Source organism: Strix aluco, chromosome 7 (genome assembly GCF_031877795.1).
Source record: "Strix aluco isolate bStrAlu1 chromosome 7, bStrAlu1.hap1, whole genome shotgun sequence".
Classification (NCBI taxonomy): Eukaryota; Metazoa; Chordata; class Aves; order Strigiformes; family Strigidae; genus Strix; species Strix aluco.
The window spans coordinates 37,684,589-37,704,626 of record NC_133937.1 but is presented as its reverse complement, the minus strand read 5'-3'; the positions used below and the strand labels follow the sequence as shown (position 1 = coordinate 37,704,626).

The 20,038-nt window shown below is 50.4% G+C and overlaps 1 protein-coding gene and 1 long non-coding RNA gene across 4 annotated transcripts in view; one reads left to right on the top strand and one right to left on the bottom strand.

The window, feature by feature from the left end:
* The window catches only part of FAM53B (family with sequence similarity 53 member B), a 54,410-nt gene that overhangs the window by 30,539 nt on the left and 3,833 nt on the right, over positions 1–20,038 (top strand). The window lies entirely within an intron of this gene.
* On the bottom strand, positions 11,276–19,721 carry LOC141926161 (uncharacterized). Its single transcript, XR_012624049.1, has 4 exons — positions 18,771–19,721; positions 18,059–18,328; positions 17,037–17,565; positions 11,276–15,518 (listed from the first exon to the last, which is right to left on the bottom strand). It is a non-coding gene; the product is annotated as an uncharacterized LOC141926161 (long non-coding RNA).

The window sequence follows — 20,038 nt, the reverse complement described above, 5'->3', positions numbered from 1 at the left end:
TAAAGGTCCCGTAGCATCCTCCGAGGTGGGTCTGCGGTGTGCAGAGCAACGCGGGTGGTATGGGGAAGCGCATCCTTCTGTTTGAACGGAAAACCCATTCCTCTCCAAATGGATTTCTTTAATAAGTCCCTGCACTTCTGTTCTGCGCTGATTTTTACACGCTGAGTCCACCATGTTGTTGTTTCCTCCTGGCACACGTTTCAAGCAGGAATAAGTTAAACCCCACATTTTTGAGTTCAGGAGAGAGGAGCCCCGGGCCTGCTGTGGTGAGGTGGAGGCAGGACCCCGAGGCACCTAGCCCTGGCTCCGTCAGAAGCCGAATTCATACCAGTACGGGCTTTACTTGCTCTTAGCCTCTGTAATTTTCCACTCTGGAGATGTTATCACGTTTCATTTTCAGTTGCAAACACAGAGCACAACCTCTCTCTTCAATCTGCCATGCAAAGCCAGATAACAGATCTGAAGTGCGAACCGGGGAGATTTTGCTCCCGGGTCCTCTCCCTGCAAGACCAAGTGACTGGACTTTAGCGAGAGCCAAAGTGAGAGGCTACACCGAAGGACAGTGCGAGCAGCTTTTCCACATCACACTCCTAAAATTTCTTTTTATTCTTATGATTTCTCCCTCAAAATTTCTTTTTTTTTTTTATTTTCTTTGTGCAGCCACGGCTGGCAAATTCCTCCTGGTGCCAGGCATCGCCTTGTTGTTCACAGGGAAACTGCTGGCAGCAATTCATCGGGTGGGATGGAGAAACAGCCGTGGGGTTTCTCCCCTTGCTGTTCCCCAGCAGGGTGACATCCGATGCTGTGCGTGCGTTTTCCCCTCTTAGAAGAACGTGATATTTTATGGCGTTTCATGCTTGGCAGCGCAGAGGATGCTGGAGTGAAGTGGTATTGGAGGAAGAGATTGGTTTTTCCTCCTCCAGAGGAGCTTAGAGGATAAAAAGAGTGAGGGAATCACGTATTTGGGTGATTGCAGGGGAAATGGATGTGAGGCATCACTCTTGTCTTTTGATGATCCACACCAGCAACGTTTAACATGCTAAGCTTATTTTATTAGCTAATAAGCTGGACAGGCAGTAAAACCAACTTACACGTGTTATTATATTTTACTAGCCACAACTTGGAATAGCACAATTGCCCCCTCCTAATTCTCTCTGTACAAGCAGCCGCTGGTTGCTTCACCTCTGTGTGTGGTGCAGGATGTCCTGCAAGCCCGAGCGGGAGTTTCCCAGCAAACCAAAGCCTGCAAAAAAACCCAAATTGCCTCAAAACCACCTATGGGGAGAGCGAGGTGGCCCCTTCACTGCCAGCCTTCCCGCCCCTGCCCAGAGCCTGCACTCTTGGAGCCCCACGAGCTGCCACTGCGGGGAGGGGACAAAGGTGACTGTCCCCAGATCGGTGTCAGACCCACAGGGAGCAATGCACAGCGATGGCCACGTCCCCCTGGCTCGCTTGGAAAGTGGCTTCACCGCTTGTTCCCAGGCAGTTCCTCACTTTAAAACCAACACATTAAAACTGCCTTTGCCACCGCACGCTGATGACCACAGCTTTCCTCGAGGCTCTGTATTAACCTGCTGGTGTGGCAGGAGGTCACAGATAGACTGTGGACCAGGCTGAAAGTCCACAGTGCAGAGTGGCTGGGGAAAGAGGGGGAAGGATGCGGCCCTGAGCCAACACCGGGGCTGGGACATGGGCTGCTCCTCTTCCCGCCTGCCCAGGAAATCCTCCTCATCCACTTCTCCTCTGATAGTGCTTTCTGGGGCTGTATTTGGAAATGCAAAGCATAACTTGCGTTTATACTTTGCGGGGGGGTTTGCATAGACAGGTGGGCATGTGTGCAGTGTTGATGAGGAGCTGTGCAAAGGGTGATGTTTGCATGTCATGGGGTTTTGTTACATCTGGGGAATTTGGTGTGGAAACACGTTAGTAGCACGTGAGGTTGCGTGAGTGCACAGGTAACAAAATTCCATGCAATACCCACACACGCAGAGCTGGTTGTGCATGTGCTACTTGGTTTGGTTGCCCACTGGGGGTGTCTGCTTGCCAGTGGTTTGGTCTTGAAAGACTGAACATGTCCATCATATTCCTCTGGACAAGTTGCTCAGCACCTCAGGAGGAGGTGGAGGTGATTGTCAAGACCTTTCAGGATGAGCCCAAAATGTTGAATGAGTGGGAAAGCCTTGGTACGATGCACGTATCTGCTGGAGTGCTCACGGCTGAAGAAAGGGAAGAGATCAAAGGGACGGGGCTATTTTTAATTGCTTGGCTCTTCTGAGAGCCTACACAATGCTTACCGTGTCCGAGCGGTGCTTGCGCCGTGGTAAGAGGAGCATTTTGGAAGCGCTGGGAGGGCAGAACAGAAGTCATCTGCTCCTCTTTGCTCATTGCTTCGTGCTCGGCCAGCTCGCAGGGCTACCAAAGGAGAGCACGGAGGAGCAGGGAGCGATCTTCCCGTGGCTGCAGCCATGACAGGCTCTGAGGCTTTGATTCCTCATTAAAAGAATTAATGAGTTTATCTTTGCAAATGCCAATGAAGTTGTTTTTTTTCCTTTTTTCCAAAGGCTCCTTGTGATTTTCTATTCTTTAATTACCAGCCTTTGCAAACGAAGGGCACGGGGGCGGTGTGGCAGGTAGGCCAGAGCCCCACACGGATCCCACTGACGGGGATGCTGCCCCAGCACAGCACCAAGCGGATGGGGCATCACCTCCAGCTGATTTTGCTGCCAGTGCTCTGCTCTGCAGACTTTGGGTAATAAAAAGCTTGTGCCAGGACCTGGAAGGCCTGTTTTTGTGGCTGTTCTTCCAACCCTGTGAACCTATGGATGCTCCTTCCCGGCTCCCTTGGTGTCCATTGGGGGTTTAGCACTAGCTGTAGCTCATCTCGAGACCTTCCAGGTCCCTGCCGAGGTCTGCATGAGGCTTCGCAGACACAGCATGGCTCGGCGTTGGGATCACATCCTGCACGTCTTAACCCACCTCTTTGGGTTGACCTTGGCCCCAGTGAAACAAGAACAACCCCGAGGGCCGAGTCCCCACATTGGCTCCTGTGTTGGACGTCTGTCCATTCCACGTCCCCACAGCAGGGACCCTGTGGAGGATGCCCCCAGCACGGGCAGAGGACGTGGCTAAAGGATCTAACAAATCTCAGCATCTGGCTGTCGGACTCTGTGTTGGACTTGTGTATTAGGAGCTAATAAATTGGTAAAAAAGGACTGACGCAAACCCACCTAAGACCCAACTTCAGGAGGATGAAGGCACAGCAAGGCCCAGCAGATTGCCCTCCTCAACCGTCCTCAGGGAGCTCAAAAGCCTTGGATCCTGCCTGGAAACCACTCTGGATCACCGGGAGCTGGGCCACCGGCTCCCACAGACCATGAACTCAGAAGTGGGTCTTGCTTTCTGCCCCTGTGAGGACTAGACGCCCCCCTCAGCAGCCTCGAGGGGTGATCTCTTCCCCAAATCCCTAACCATTTGCAAGCCATTAAATCCTGCTTGCCGGGTTAATCCGAAGTGAGCTTTCAAAATTTTCAGCTGCCAGTGGAAATGTGGAAGAGAAGCAATAAGCGAAAACGGGCTGAGAAGCCGGGACCGAAGTAGGGAGGTGATAGTCCCCTTGCACTGGTGAGGCCACACCCAGAGTATTGTGTCCAGCTTTGGGCACCTCAATACGAGAGAGATATCGAGGTGCTGGAACAAGTGCAGAGGAGGGCAACGAAGCTGGTGAAGGGCCTGGAGAACAAATCCTATAAGGAGTGATTGAAGGAGCTGGGACTGCTTAGTTTGAGGAGGAGAAGGCTGAGGGGAGACCTCATCACTCTCTACAGCTCCCTGAAAGGACGTTGTAGAGAGGTTGGTGCTGGTCTCTTCTCACAGGTGATTAGTGACAGAACAAGAGGGAATGGCTTTAAACTGCAACAGGGGAGGTTCAGACTGGACATTAGGAAAAAATTTTTCACAGAAAGAGTGGTCAGACAGTGGAATAGGCTGCCCAGGGAGGGGGTGGAGTCACCATCCCTGGATGTGTTTAAGGGTCGTTTGGATGAGCTGTTGGGGGATGTGGTGTAGGGGAGAACTTTGTAAAGCAGAGCTGATGGTTGGACTCGATGATCCCAAGGGTCTTTTCCAACCTGAATGATTCTGTGATTCTGTGACAACATGAAGAAATGCTTGCGGTTACAAAATAGCCAGGATGCTAAAAACAGCAGCATCTGTGTTTGGTAATTGAATTTTGGGAGAAGGGCTGTGGGCTGTGTGGCAGTAGCTGTTCAGAGGTGCGGACCCTCCTCTCCACACAGCACTCCTGGTGCTGTCGGGGGTCTCTGCGGAAGGTCACCGGCCCCAGGAAGGGTGCCTGCACGTGCTTTTGGGGCTGATGTAGAAGGCTAATGTGATGGGTGGGGAAGGAGGAGAGTGTCTGGGCTCTGGTTTCCACCTTTCAGGCAGAAAAGGTCTGATGGGTGGCATAGAGCTGCGGCAGTGGGCAAAGAGTCACACACGGTGCAGGCCTCGACTGCCTCCTCGGTCCCTCCCCAGCCTTGCACCCCAGCCCCGTGTGGGACAAAGGACACGTCGAGGAGACAGCAGGACCTTGAGGCTTGAAGCAGAGCTCACAGCTGGGCTGGATCGGTGTTTTCCAGCATCTCCGTCCTTCAGCTGCTCCCTCGAGGCTCCAGTGAGACTCTTGGAGGACACGGACGGACACCTTCACTCGGAGATGTGAGGCACACACGTGTTTCCCTTGCAGTAGATGTGCCTGAAATTGCCAGCTTACAACTGCAGAGTTAACTAATTTAATTATCCCAGCGGGACCATCTGAGTGCTTCAGCAGTTAGGCTAAGCCTATGCATTACACTTTCCAAAACCCAACTGTATCAGATAGCAAATCTGACCAAAATATTTTGCCAGGTGGGATCCTTGGGGCAACCGTGCGTGCCACAGGGCACTGCAGCTGGCGCAGCACCAACCTTCCTTGCCTCTGAGGATGCTGTGGGGCAAATCCAGCTTCTCCATCACATCAGACCAAGGGGGAAAGTTTGTCATCTGGGAAACAAAGGACTTGGCTGGGGAGATCCCAGGGGGTCAGCGACAGCTTCCCTTTCCCTCCAGTGGATGCTGAGCCCAGGCACACGTTTAGAATTTGGATAGCCATGGCTTTGGCATAGGCAGGTGACCCAAGGATGACAGAAATCTAATCACTTGTAAGTCCAAAAGCAGCTCACTCCATGTTCCTGGAAAACCTTCAGCTTGAGGAATAGTTGTGTTTTCTCTGGCTACCGTCCTCCACATCAAAAATTCCCCCAAAGCGAGAAAACAATGCCTGAGCACCCTGCGTTACTCAGCTACCCTCAAGCATGAGTTTAGACAAAAATAGCTGTCGGGGTGGTTCATCCTCTGCAAGAACTGATACCATAAAGAAAGGGTCCCGAAGCTGCAAGGCACAAGCACTGTAGGAATGGGGAAGGGATTGTCTGGGTGTGGCATCTCCCCCCGTTCTGGTGGCAGCGAGAGCGATGGGCACCCCCTCTCCCATCCCCTCCTTGCTCATCAGTCCGCTGCTGAATGTCCGGTCATTGCCAGCACAACCAACCAACAACACCATCACCAAGGACCTCTGTAACTGAGATCCAGCCCATGGAGCATCCCTGATTTCCAGGGAGGAAACCCAGGGGGGTTTGGATCCCTGTGCTGCTGGGTTTGGGGCAGCAGGGCTGTAGCAGAGTGGGAAGAAAGCAAAGCCGGGCCAGGTTTTTTGTAGCTATTCAGTTATGAAAAGCAGTTCTGGCAGGCTGCTCCCCGTGTGGGAGGACTGGCACAGAGGGACGAGCAGGATTAGGCAAGTTACGGTGAGCATTCTTGCCTTTGGTGGGGCGGGCTTTTGGGGCGTGGGGGCATGGTTGGAGCCCTCCCTGGGACAGGAATGCTGTGAAAACCAACTAATTCCTCGTGGGCAGCAGGAGATGGGGGATAAGCATGCTCGAGAAAACCCTGCAGGTTTGGGTATTCCCCTAGGCTGTTTTTAATGCCTCTCTAGGAATGAGACTGGAAAATTAGGTGATTTCAGATGAAGAGCTGAAATAATGGCAAGGTGGCCGTGTGGCTGCACATGTCCTCTAGTCTGGCTTTATATGGGGTAGAAATGGCTTTGTGCAATGGTCTCTGTGATTCAAAGCAAAGGAAAGCTAAAGTGTCCAGACTGGGCTTTCAGTAGACCTGGAAAGCATTCACTTTACAGATGGGGAAACTGAGGCACGGGGCACACCGTGAGTCCCTGGGCTAACAGCAGAGCTGGGAACTGAGTCCGGGGTGCCAGGTGCCAGATCAGCATCTGGCTCTGGCAGCAGTTCAGTTAATTTTTTTCTTGTGCTGGTAACCACATGTGTTTATAGGCCTGAAACCTGGTACCATAATCAAAATAAAAATAATTTGACCTGAAAGAAATGTTTTCTTCATACCAGGAGGGATATTTAGGCCAGGCAGGAGGGGAGGGAGTTGCTCCTGGAAGCAATTACATGGCCACATAACTGGGCTAATTAAGAAAGAGACCTAAATGTTAAAGTTCTGCTGGGAGGGAAAATACTTGGGAAAACATTGCCTTTAATTCCTCAAAATGCTGGTTTTGTCTCTTCTCACTGCAATTCCCATAGCTCAGAGAGGTGAGGTGAGCCCATATCACTCCCTTATTTATTTACTCATATGGCACCAAAGCAGAGAGTCTTCAACTTCAGGCAGAAACCAAACCATGAACATGGTTGTCGTTGAAATAGCAACAATTTTTAAAAGCCACAGCACCATGAAAATCCTTTTTGAATCTTTTTAAATGCACACCAACGCTTCGCTTTATGCCTGTTCACCTTCGAACTGGGTACAAACCTGGCGGGTTGTACTCCAGAGAGTGGGTGACAATGATGTGTCATTTAATTATCCCCAGTGTCCAGAGGCCAGGTGAGATGTGAAGAAACTGGTTTCTATTCTTTGCCCCAAACAAGGAGGGTTTGAGTACTGGGGGAGCTGCCTGACATCTCCAACCACCCTTGTGCCCCTTAAAAAGAGAACATCAACCATCCTGTCATTTCAGAGCAGGGCTTCGGCTTGCTTTCCGACTTCAGCTTTTTTTTCCCCTTTCCATGTGAAGCACAATCCTAAGGAGGGCAACATCCAGCCTCCAAAATCCCGGCAGTTGTTCTGACAGTGTGTTAATTAATCTCATGGCAATGTGGTCTCCTTCCTAGGTACAGTGCTCTCGGTCTCGCAGCTCTGGGCACTGTGTCCCTACCAGCAGGATGTGATCAGAAATGGTCGGGATCAGATTTTTCCATGAATTGGGAGGTTTCTCAAAGAGCTGGTTTTCTTTTGCTGATGCGGGCGTGCCTAAAATTTATGGGAGGTGGGCAATGTTGCAAGGGGGGTGGGAGCCCCTCCAGTGTGCTCAGACCCTGGCTGGGCTGATTTCGGCAGGAACAGGTGGTTCCACCCTTTGCAAGGCACTAGCAGAAGCTGTCTGGGTGTATTAGGTGAGAAAAACAGATTTTTCTAAAAACCCAGAGTCTGCCAGAGATGCTGTGTGTGTTTTTACTCTCCCATGGTCCGGTGCAATCCTCCAAAAGACACCTTGCTGCATGGTGACCTGGGGGGCCTTGTCATCTCCCACCTCTGCGTCCGCCGCTTTCCAATGTCTCTGTGCCAACATTTCCTGCAGGATTTGGGGTGTTGTGTGCCGAAACACCTCGCAGCAGTATGAACGCTGGGTTTGGTGGCTTGTCTGAGTCATCTACGGGAAGCCGAACCATGGGCCAACCCTGATGTTGGCGTGTGCGTGCTGGCTGAGCAGCTTGCTTTCCTTCACACAGGCTCTGCGGAGCTGCACGGGAGACATAACATGTCTGTCACACCGACAACAGCCGCCCAGAATAAGAATTTTAAATCATCCCCAGCAGTGGCAAAACGAGCCCTCGCTATCTCTTGCCCATTCTGTTTCCTGCCTTGTAAAATTTTGAGATGGTTGTTACTGAGAGATTTTAATTTGTGTTAACACATTTTCAAGCTCAGATATCCTTTTTACAGCTGTTTTTTTAAGTGAATCATTTTTTTATATATATATATATATATTTGTTCCAACCCAGCCATGTTCCCTGCAGCGTGCAACCCCAAGCAGGGGTAGCCCTGGCTGGAAATGGAGGATGATCTTCTGGTGTTTGGAAATACAACTTGCCGTGTAGAGAAAGGCACAAACATCTTTGTGGTGTGTAACGCATAGCAACGCTGGCAATAATGGGCAGATGCGATGAGAGAGATTTGTTCCTGACACTTTTAAGTGCCCTGCTAGGATCTGTGCACTGGTAATAAATGAAGACTTGAGGTTGTCACCTCTGCCCCATTTCCACAAGGTTTTGGCTTCTCTGTGAGCCTTCAAAGCATTTGCGGCTTGAAGAGCTGTGTCTAGCATACCAAATATTGTATTATTGATGCCTTCTCCTCCTGAGTTTTCTGTAACATCCATTTACTTTGCTGCAAGAGTTGTATCCATGAACACTGAGGAGTCCCAGACCCCTGGCAAACTATTTCTTCTCCTCTGTGAAGCACCTTACTAGAATCATAGAATTGTTGAGGTTGGAAAAGACCTTTAAGATCATTGAGTCCAACGATTAACCTAGCACTGCCAATTCCACTGCCGAACCATGTCCCTAAGTGCCACATCTACATGTCTTTTATTATGTTGTATGGCATATAGTATATGGGACAGAGAGCAGTTGCTAGAGAACAAGTAATGTAATTAAAATACAATATGCCCTTGCATCTCCCCGGGGTTATGGAGAGCTTCCCGTGGTTGTGAATTCACCGTAAATAGCTGTCTGCCCTGCGGGTCGGCTGTGAAGGGTGGGTGAGGGGGTGCTGGCAGCAGTGGACACCAACTTAGAAGGTGGTGAGGATGAAGCACGGGGTGTGCCTGATAAGGGAGAGTTATAGAGAGGACTTTGTGCCTGAAAGACGGCTGTTACGGGGAGGGTGCTGAGATGCTGGTGCCGGCTACAACAGGACTATTCACGTTGCTCGCTGGCTGCTGTAGACACACAGAACCATTCATGGGGTGACTTCACTGTCCTCTGAGGAGCACGTGCCATTGCAGGATGGAGTCATCTGCACCAGGAATCACAAGAGCATCCTCCTGAAATGTGGATGTGTGGTTCTTGTGTTTTTCAGGATTAAAATCAGCTTCAGCCTGGGCTGGAGATCCAGAGGAGTGGGGTGTGTAATGGGGCTCTCCTGATGGCTGGTAGCCAAGCTGTCTCCTGACTTCTTTTCCGTTCCAAACTAAGGAATAACGGCAGTTTCCATCAGGATCCATGCATGAAGGAGCTTGCACACTCCCAGAGCTGAAGTAAACAGCCCACCGGCTTGGAAATGTTTCAGGCTGGTCTTGATACTGAGTGGGGAGAAGTTTCAAACTGCAGGATGGGAGAAGTGACCTCTCCTCTCAGACCACCCAGCTCTTTCCTCAAGGGGTAAAATTCTCTACATTTTCACGTAAGAAGATTTTCTGTTTAAATTTTGGCAGCTTTCAGGCTTGCTGGCAAAAGCAGGAGGGGCAGCACCGATCTCGGTCGGCGTCAGCACCCACTTGAGCCAGCGGCAAATATTGCCAAAAGGTAGTGACAGTCAAAAAACTGGAGGTTTTAAATTCCAGACGTATCCCAGGAAATAGTTTGCTATTGATGTAACTTCTGAGACAGATTCCAGCTTACAAGCCCCAGTGTTTTTTAAATAAACATGAATGAGAGCCTGCAAAGGTCAGTTTGTGGCTTGGTGGGAAAAAGCCTTCGGTTCAGGATCAAAAGAAAATGTCTCGTTTTGGAGGGCGCAGAGGACCTTAGAGGCCGGCTGGTTTTAACTTTGGTCAGAATACTACACATGCTGCCATCGTTATTCATTGCGCTGGTATTTTTTTATTTAAAGACACAAGTAGTTGAAAAAAATTCAAGTCAATATTGAAAATTAGGTTCATAATGATGTTTGCTCCTGGCATGAACTGTTAATGGGTTCTTTTCCCCTCCCTGTTCCTTTGACAAACAAGTCTCCGTATTCGCTGAAGCACAGCAAACCTCCTCTCGGCTGGTGTCCCCAAGGCAGGGTGGACCAAGTGGTATTCCTTGAGGTTGCTCTCTGGTGCAAGCCCAGGTTGCTGACGTCCTCCTGCCTGCGATGCCAGGGAGGATGCTCATATGCTGCGAGGAACTTCACCCCTGAAATATTTCCGTTGCTTGCAGAGATGTTTTGCATCAGTTTTTTCCTTTGCTGCACTAAAAATGAAAGCTTTTGTTGGGCATCATAGATTGATCTAAGAGTCAAGAGTTTTGGTCTAAGAGTTTTACCAGGTCTGATTGCATATATTTTTAATGTATAAAGGGCAATATGTTAAGAGGAATGGATTCTTTGAAGTTATGGAACTGGACTGGACCTCATGTGTGTCATCTCCGTTCCTGCCTTTTCTGCAAATGTCCTTCAAGCAGAGTTTCCCTGCCTCAGGTTCCCAAATGGAAAAATGAAGGCAATGCAAAGGCTTATGCACCCCTGGCCATAAGCTCCTGAGGCCGTGCTGGCTAGGGTGGGATGTAATTTGGGTGCTCCCCACAGCAATGAAACCTTGCTCTTAGGTACCGGGTCATATTGCTGCCAGAAGTAGCATGCGAAAAAGATCTGTCTCCCTATAAAAGGCTGATTTGTTGGTGCAGCTCTGGAGTGACCATTTCAGGCAAGGTACTTTGGTATAGTCAGAGGACGTTTGTAGGAGGTGATTTATTGTAACAGGCTCTATTTTAGTTACCGACAGCTTTTAATAGCAATAACGTGTAATGCAATGACATCCATTGTTTTGATTTTACAGTCGAAATGGTCCCATCTGCCCTGGTTATAAATTTGTGACTCATCAAACACAATGGGCTGAAAATAAATTCAGCCGTGGAAGCAGAAACGGGCTGTGCCCAGGGACTTGGGCGTTTCTGCTGTGAAATCACTTTTCCAGCATGGCCTGGGACGTGTGCATGTGGACGGGCTCCTCCGGCAGCAGCCCTTGCCCGTGTGAGGGTGGTCTGAGTGCTGAAGGTCCCCGTGGTACCTAGGGACCGTGCCCTGCCCCTCCCTGCTCCTGGCTCCATCCCTCTGCGGGGTCTGGGGATGTGGGGTCGGGTGTTGCACCCTTGTGCGCACTCACACGGGAGGACAGGGCTGGAAACACAAACAAAGCCTGGCAGTGTCTGTCCCAAACACAGACAAAATCCAATTGTATCATGAAGATGCACATCTGATTCACCGCGTGCTGTTTAACCCTCCGGTCCCCAGGCTCATACGCTCCGTGAACCCAAAGAACAATGAAGCACAGAGATTCATTCCTGAATGAATCGACGTGCTCAAAAGCAGTGGCCAAAAGCAGTGGTACATGCTGTTTTTAAAAAAACCCACTCAAACCCCAGCATTCCAGGAGATTTCCAGGCTTGCTGCTCCCTGCCGTGGTTCAGGTGGATGCAGTGGCAGCAGGGTTTGCAGATGGTGGTTGGGTTTTCCTCCCCTTGAAGGTGCTTCATCGATCACATCTTCTGCCAGAGGATTTCAGAGGCATTCGAAGGATGGAGCAGGGTGCAGATTTTGGACCTGCAGATAAGCCCAGCGTAGGGGTGGGAACAGCTCCTTTGGGCACAGGGAAATGTGGCCGTGACCTCCCAGGCAGCCAGTAGCTTTGTAGAAAATGTTTTTTCAACACAAAATCTTAGTAGTGATGGTCACAAGTTACTTGGGAGTCTCTTGCCTTGCAAAACTCTCCCAAAACATTTTAGGAATAAATAAACCAGGAGGGCAGTTCAGTTTTCTTTTCAAGAGAAAGATGCTCAAGGTTAACCTGAAAGGGAGACTGTGTCAGAAAAGTGATGTGCACTTCAAGTCTGCATTTAATTTGTAGGAGGCCATGGTGCTGGGTGTGATGGTGGGTGCAGGTGCCCCAGGAGCAGTTACAGGTACAGGAATCCAGATCACCAGATCACTTACTCCCCTCGCATTTTTAATCCAACCTAACATTAATTTGATGCCTGGGGAAAAGCAGGCTATCACGACCACCTTAAATTAGTCACTGTGCGCTAAGCCTGCTCTGTGTGTGTTGTGGGAGGAGAGATGCTGGCAGAGGAAACTATTTGGGATTAGGTGCACCTCTGCACCTCCTGCCTCACGTTTGACGTCCCAGGTTTACACACCTTAGCGCTGCGATACCATGAATTCTGGATTTATGGTCACCCACGATATGATTTTATCCCTTTACTTGCTGGTAGTTTCTTTAATGATGCTGCTGAAACGATGAGATGCTGCCCACCTGCAGCCATCCCAGTTCTTCATCACTGCGGTCGGTCCTGCTCGCACCTCCCCGTCATGGAGGACGCAGTGTCCTGCTGCATTTACGTTATCCTGGCAGGGAGTCACCTATTTGTCTCAGGCACTTTCGAGCATATTTTAATCCAAGGGCTGGTGCAAATAAAGGCTTTATGTCACTGCCAGGGAGGTGGTGTCACTGAGGTGATGCTGTCCCCACGCTGGTGACAGAATTGGTGTGGGGTGTAAAGCCGGGCACCTACTGGTGCTGCTACGTGAATTATACGCAGAGAAATCAGGTGGAAGTGTTCAGCTGGAGCAGGTTTCCACTGGGATGGGCTGATTCAGGGAGATGAGAGAGTTTCACGGAAAGCATTGTATTAAAGATACTGAGTGAGAGATTTTTTTTCTGAAGCTTGGTTTTAATTTCTATAAAGTCTTGCTTTATAATTTAGAGCATGAAGTGAGACCACAATAGTAGAATAGAAATATTTCTGTACTGAAAATTGTGCAAATAATATGAAAATGGAATAGAGTTGAGATTCCAGAAAAGGTGGTTTAAAAAAAATAAAAATTTCCATATTAGTGATGTTTCATCCTAACCTGGGACAGGTCAAAATACCAGCATCTCTGAATTTCCTCAGAGATCAGCCCCTCCAAACCCTGAAGTTTTGCCAGCTCTGGGGACGAACCAGGTTCAGGCTCACCATTGCTTGTGCCAGAACCACTCCACTTAAATCCATGGCGTTGCAGTAGCATCATAGAGAGAGCAGCCCGGCCCCAATGCCACCGTCTCTGCCAGGCTCTCAGCAGCGCCGAGTGTGTCGGCGAGAGCACCCTGTGGTGCTCCAGGGATGCTCTGCCACAGCCTCTTGGGATGCAGAGGAAAAGGCAGGGAGGCTGCGAAAGGCTGGGCACAGGAGGGATGGGCAACCTGGAAATACATAAGTAAGTACACAGTAATCACTTGTGAGGTTGCCTAATGACCTGTCTGAGCAAACGGATTTCTCCAGTTCACAGCAAAGGGTTCAGTGTCTGTTAGGAAAAATATGTACTCTTGGCAGGAGATGAGGATTTATTCCAGTTATCACTGGGAAGGGGAATGGGCTGGAAGGCTGAGCTGGGACCGAGTCCCCACGTGCAGAATGCTGGAAGATGCTGTGCACGGGTGGGACAGTCGAGCCCCGGAGAGCATCACTGCTCTCTGATTCCGTGTGTAGCCGTGGCTGCTGTATTTCTCCGTGATTTCTGAGAGTTGTCTCTCCAGCATCTCCCTGGGGCTCTTTAGCACCGGAGGGTTTCCCATCGGTGGGTCATATAACAGCCGCTTCTTTTGCATTTGTGGAAACTTATAAAACATCCTCACTGTCATTGGGGCAGCTACAGAGCTTCAAAGACAAGAGCAAAACTGTGTGTAAAACCAAATTAACTACAGGCTCCAACGGCAGCATTAATACTAATGACTTAAAGCCTCCTTCTTGCTTTTTTTGGTCTGTTTGTTTAATACTGTGGTGTGAAGCAACTTGGTAGGATAATAGATATTTCTGAGCCTCCTCGTGAAAGCTGTTATTCACACCAAACAGAATGTTCACAGCTGTAGACTTTCAATGCACCGTGTAAGCATTGGTGCCTGTTTTTGCAAAATTAGGATTGGGGCTCTGTAAATATTATTTTTTGTTAGTGGATGAGAAGGGAAGAGCCGGGAAGGCAGACCCTGAAAACAAGGGCAGTGTCGTGGTACGGGCCAGGAGCAGCACGGGGAGCTGTCCCCTCTGTACAGGGGATGCTGCTGCAGGCACGTCAGCCTGATGAAGGCTGCAGGGGTGCCTGCAAATTATTCAATGCCTCCATAGATAAAATTTAAAAAAAAAAAAAAAAAGCGGATGAGTTTGAGCTCCCTGACATGGCAGCACTGCGTCTAACCCAGCTCCGGCTTCGCACCAGGCCCACGAGCTCTGTTTGCGTTTCATACACCCCATAACTGCCTCCTGTGTTTTCCTTCCTCAGGTATTTCAGTCACTTCTTTCCTGACACTTCATTCATTGCTCAGAGGCTCTTTCTGCGGGAGGACAGGGTCGGTGTAAGACCCGCGGCCTCCCCTGCCAGTGGCGATGTTGATCTTGGAAGCAGGTGCTGCTGAGCCGCGTGCGGCGGCAGTGGCCAGCGCTGCTCGGGGTGAGACGACCACGTCTCCTGCTTTATGGGGAAGCCAAACAGCAGCGAGCGAGGTGCTGGTGAGACCTGTCTGGGGTATCCGCCGAGCCGGTAACGTGCACAGCCTCGTCGCCTGTGCTGCAGCCTGGGTCCACTGGCAAAGCTCCTGAGATGCTCCTCGTGGTTATAAAGAGGAGAGGTTGGTTATTCCAGCCTTGGGACTGAGCCTGGTGCAGCTCCCTCCCCATCTCCCTCCCCTTCCCCACTCACCAGGAAACCAGCCTCGGGGACTCCAGCCTGGGGATGGAGTTGGAGAAGACTGTGGGTGCCTTAAAAGCAGTGGAGAGTGTTAAACCCGAGTGATGTGTGTGCATGCCTGGCCCCAATAGCACACTATAGTGAAGTTCTGCAGAACTTTAAAACCAAAGAAACCGATTTTCCAGCCTCAAGCACCTGGCCATCCTCCTTGGTAGCAGTGGTGGAGACCCCATCCCTGGAGGGGTTGAAGAGTCGGGTTGACCCAGTGCTGAGGGATCTGGTGGAGTTGAGAACGGTCAGTGTGAGGTTCATGGTTGGACTGGAGGAGCTTCAAGGGCTTTTCCAACTGAGATGATTCTGGGATTCTGTGGATGAGCACTTTGCATGACACAAAGGCCACGTTGGACTTTGCCGTAGTGCAAACGACCAAAGCATCAGATAATGACCCAGATTGAAGGTATTTTACAGCCCACGTTTGCCTCGGAGAGTGATTTAAACCCGAGCCGGGTGGAGAAGCCCCCAGCGAAGGTGGCTTTGCTGGATGGGGAGGGCTGGCAGAGGTGCGTCATCCCCGCACAGAGCAGCACTGCTCGCCGCCCGCTTCTCCCTTTTCCTTCTGGCAACCGGGTTATTTTCAGCTTTATGAAGCAACTGTAGCCCAGTGTGTTAACGGGAGGTGATGACAGTTTGGTAGGTAGGGCCGGTGGTGCTGACAGCTTGTAGCGTTACACCTTCCCCAGGAAAACTGCGGCAATCACCTGGCAGGGTGGAAAAAAAAAACAACAAACGTGTTTGCGCAAAAGCCGTGATCACCGCAGGGATCACAGTCCTGCTAATATTTATTCTAGCAGATCCACCGTGTTTGCAGGGACGTGTTTCAGGGAAAAGCTCACAGCTGGGTGTTTTACGAGGGGAAGAGTTAGACGGAGAAATGTTGCTGAGGGATTTCTCCAGCTTGCTTGCTGTCGGGGCTGCCGGCCTCCAGCCCCCATCCCCTGCAGGGACACATGCTCAAGGGGAGGAAAAACCTGGGGGAAAGGATGGATGTGGGGGTTGAGTCAGCTCCCACAGCCTTCCCAGATTTTAGCCTTGGTCCCCGCACGGTGTGGAGCATCATGAGAGCCCTGCGGAAAGGACACGTAGCCTGAGCTTGGTCACCACCACACAAGAAGGGCTTTGCTCTGGAGGTTGGCTGGCAGCCCTGCAGCTCGTTCCAAGAGGCCAGGGGTTTCTTATTTGTATTTTTGGATGATTTTTCAGGTGCTTGCTTTAGCAATGTCTCATTTTCTTCCTCCCTCTGAGGGATTGCCCAGCATACTGGATTGCTGCAGCTTCGGGGAGAGTTGAGGGAAGAAAAACCAGCACCTCAGATGGTGAGAAGTGGGTTATTGTGGTTGTGAGTAAAGCTGTTTTGGGTGGAAGGTACATTATAGATGCTCGCCGGGTGAAGTCAGGATGGCCAGAAGCATCTCCCAAAAGCTACCTGTGTCAGATCTGGGAGGGTGTCTGGATTCTCACGGTTTCCTTGAGACCAACAGCATTTGAGATGCCTGACACCCGTTTTGGCCTGGTGCTGAAGGACAAGGTTGTGGAGGGGCTCGGAGGGGGCCCAGGGCTGCCTGGCCATGGGGAACAAGCACCGCATTGTGCCACCAAAACTGCTTTTTGGCCGATATCAATAGGGGACTTGACTGCCCGGTTTTGCCAGCTCAGCACTTCAGCACGTGCTAAATTCACCCAATAAATAAAAAATGAGTAAAAAACTCCTGATGGGTTGAGAACAGACGCTGCATTGATGGCGGTGGCTGATCCACCTCTGCTCTGCAGCCAGCGCAGGCAATGCTGCCTCGGTTATCACCATCTTGGGGGACCCTTCCCCAAAATGTTCATCCCCACACCTTTGTAACACGGACCCCAGCTGTGGTCCCCCCCCTCCGGGAAGGTGAGACGTGGAATTTCACAGCAGCTGGTGCCTGTGAAAACTTGCTTTCCAAGCTGAGCACCAGCAAACCCATGTCAGAGGCAATCCCTCCACCCAGCATCTGCCCGTGGCCTTCCTCCGCGAGCACCTGCCGCAGCGCTGGAAGCTGCAGGACCTTCGGGTTTTTCCATCCTCTTGCAGGGAAGGTAAAAATATTACCTGGAATGACTCAGGGCTGTATGTGGAAAATGTTGGGTTGCAGCATGTGTGGATTTGAGCAGGGAAAATGAGGCTGTTGGCTTGATTATCTTGCCAAAGTCCAATAAAATGCAAAATTTCCCTGAAAGTCAAGTACCTTCATGGCTGTTCTCCGAGACGTGTCCAAGCCTGGCAACGCTTTTCATTTGGATGGCAAGAGTGTGTTGTGGACCTGTTTAGTTGCTCTTCAGGTTTCATCCTCCTTCATTCAGCATTACAGGCATCACCCATCTCCTTCTCTGAAGACCATAGAGCATCTTCCATCCTCAGGGGATGCTCCAGCCCACCCGCGGCAGCCCGGCACACCCGTGCCTGGGTACCGAGCCCAGGGAAGCACCAGAGCCAGGAGATGAGCTCGATTAGAAGGAGGAAAATTAACATTCTCAGAAGTGCCAGAGTTTTGTTTGTAGAAGGGATTTGCACTTCTGAGAGGGCTGTTGACTTTCAGGAGACGTAGGCTTTCAAGTGCCTAAATCACTGTTGGAAATACGCTTGCAAATTTTTTTAAGTACTTAGAAAATATTTCTCCTGTGTCCTCAGGCCTTCTCCAAGTGAGGTGGTAATTAGAAGTTGTCCATTAACCACAATATGCAGATCTCTGCTTGAAGCTGTTATACATTCAGCACCTAGAAGACAGACCGCATGGAAAGGCACAACTTGTATTTAAAAAATACGAGAAGGATGACATAGGGAATGGGTGCAGCTGCATTTTTAAAGGACAAATGCCTGTTTTTTCACATGGGCTTGGGGCTTGTGGGTTTTTGGAAGGTGTTAGAGACAGAAGGCCATGTGGAATGTAGCCCCCGCCAGCTTGAGCAGTGGCCAACTTGTCCTTGGGCAGCAGGACCTTCTCCTTGCAGATAGAGAGGCCACTGCATCATCTCCTGCGACGACTTGTTTTTCCATGGTGTGTCGTTTAGCACAGCGCCCAAAGCCTCTCAGCAACGTGTGGTCAGTGGGTATAAACTCAGCACAGGTACCTCTGATTTCTTAAGAAATGATTGGAGTGTGAAGTAGGTGGGGCTTTGACCTGTATCCTGCAGGGGGTATGTAAAGGGGTAGTTTTGCTTCATTTACAGCCTGTTCTAAGTTATTTTGGTGGAGTTACTCGCAGCTTACCTGGATTTGAAAGATGAAAAACCTCAAGCAAATGGCATAAATTCACTGGCCACGTCAGCGAGGATGTTTGGAGCAAGGCTGCATCTTTGGGCTGCGTGTTTGGTCCTGACTTGTGCCGCAGCAGACGCAGGCAGCAGCCCAGTCACTCCGTGTGACTGACAGCGTGTGAGCTCTGCTGGGTGCTGACGCTCTCCTGGTGACTCTGGCTTTGGTCTGACCCAGGCTCTTGGAGAGAGGGTGTGATGGAAACAGCACCAGGTTTGCCTTTCCCTGGATAAACAAGTGGAAGAGACCCAAAGAGCTCTCCTACACCCTGCTGCTAGCCCCAGGCAACCCAACATCCATGTTAGTTTAACGACATTTGTCTATCTAACCTGTATTAATGGGGTCTGGTGATGAGGTTTTACAGCTTTCAGAAATCTTTAGCAGTGCTCCAGAATCTATTGTTGGAAACACAGTACACCCTCCTACACACGCCCACTTACTGTCTTGAGCCTAAACCTAAACTGTTCCTTGGAGGTCACCTCATCTGGACTTCCCAACTTCTCGCTGCTCCGGACTCTCACAGAGCTGCTGGTGTCTGCCTTTGCAGATTAACCCCACCAGACCACTTGTTCAAGAAAATACTGACTGATATCAGGCGCTGGTGAAGCCTCTGAGGAATCCCACCTGATCCATATTTCCACCGAGACATGAGCTACCCATAACTTACCGCTGAGTGTAGTTTTTCTCCTTTAGAGTAGTTTTTCTTCATGTGCCCATGTCCTTCAGCCTACAGACAAAATATAACACTTAAAAAAGCCTCCCTTGGGATAGGGATCTTGAAAAACAAGGAATCTCCTAACCCGGAGCCCTGCTTCATTGCAAATATGCTTCAGGTTTCACACTGCACCTAAACCCCGCATCAGGAAAGGCAAACCTAAGGAGGAGGGGAGTGCTGATGCTCGTGTGCTCATCATTTATTGGTGTGGTTTCTGAGGATTTGGGGGCCATAGATCAGGTGAGCATCTTCTAACGAGGGGCTTTGTATAAATATATATAAATATATAAATACCCCTGGGTATTTATTAGCTTCACATTGAGGCCCATGGGGTGGGACGTGGCCGGGACAGGTGTCTGTGAAGCGAGCACACCGTCGCACGCTCGCTTTGCACGTTGGCTCTTGTGAGAGACTTGTACAAGCTGCTGAGATGCTCCACGGTCTTCTCCTGCTCAGAGCACCGGCTCTGCCCTGCAGCCAGCAGGGTGGCCACGTTATTTCCATTGGCATTCACTAATTAGGATTTAGTTTGCTCTTTTAAAAAACAACCTGGGTAAAAGGCGTGCCCTGTCAGGTAAGCACGCTGTGGTCAGGCGGCATCTCTGAGAGGTTGCGTGTGCTCTGCTGCGAAGGGTTTTGAATGCCTGTGAGCTCCTCGCCGTTGTTTGAAACTGTTTTGAAGACCTGACAGTACATAAATTAAATTGTTTCTGACCGAGGCAGCCAGCCATGGAGCCTCTTCATTAGGAAGACGAGAACTGACCTCACACCATCTTTAATAAGGAAGGACAGCCATGAGTCATCACAGTGCAGGGTTTAGCAGTAAACGAGCTCCAGCTACTTAAAGAAGAGGCTGAAGTTTCTCTTAGCTAGTTTAATAAATGGAATCATTGGAAATACTTACTTTTGGTGAACAGCTCCGTCCTGCCTTACACACGCGACAGGGAGGTGTGTGGGGGTGGAGGTGGTGATGGGACCGATCCAGACCAGGGCGGGGATGTTTCTGATGCCATGGCCCGTGGCAGGGGCAGGAGGGGTGTAGGACCAGCCACGGATGGGGAGGTGGGGGTTTGCTGGGGCTGCCCAGCTCCTGGGGACCAGGCGTCTGCGAGCCAAGTGTTTCTGCTGATCTCCTTGCTTTCTACTGGGATGGAGGGGGCTCACAGGTTTGGGGGTCGGGGGAACTCTCGGCTCATCTGGTGTAACTCCTAGCCCAGCAC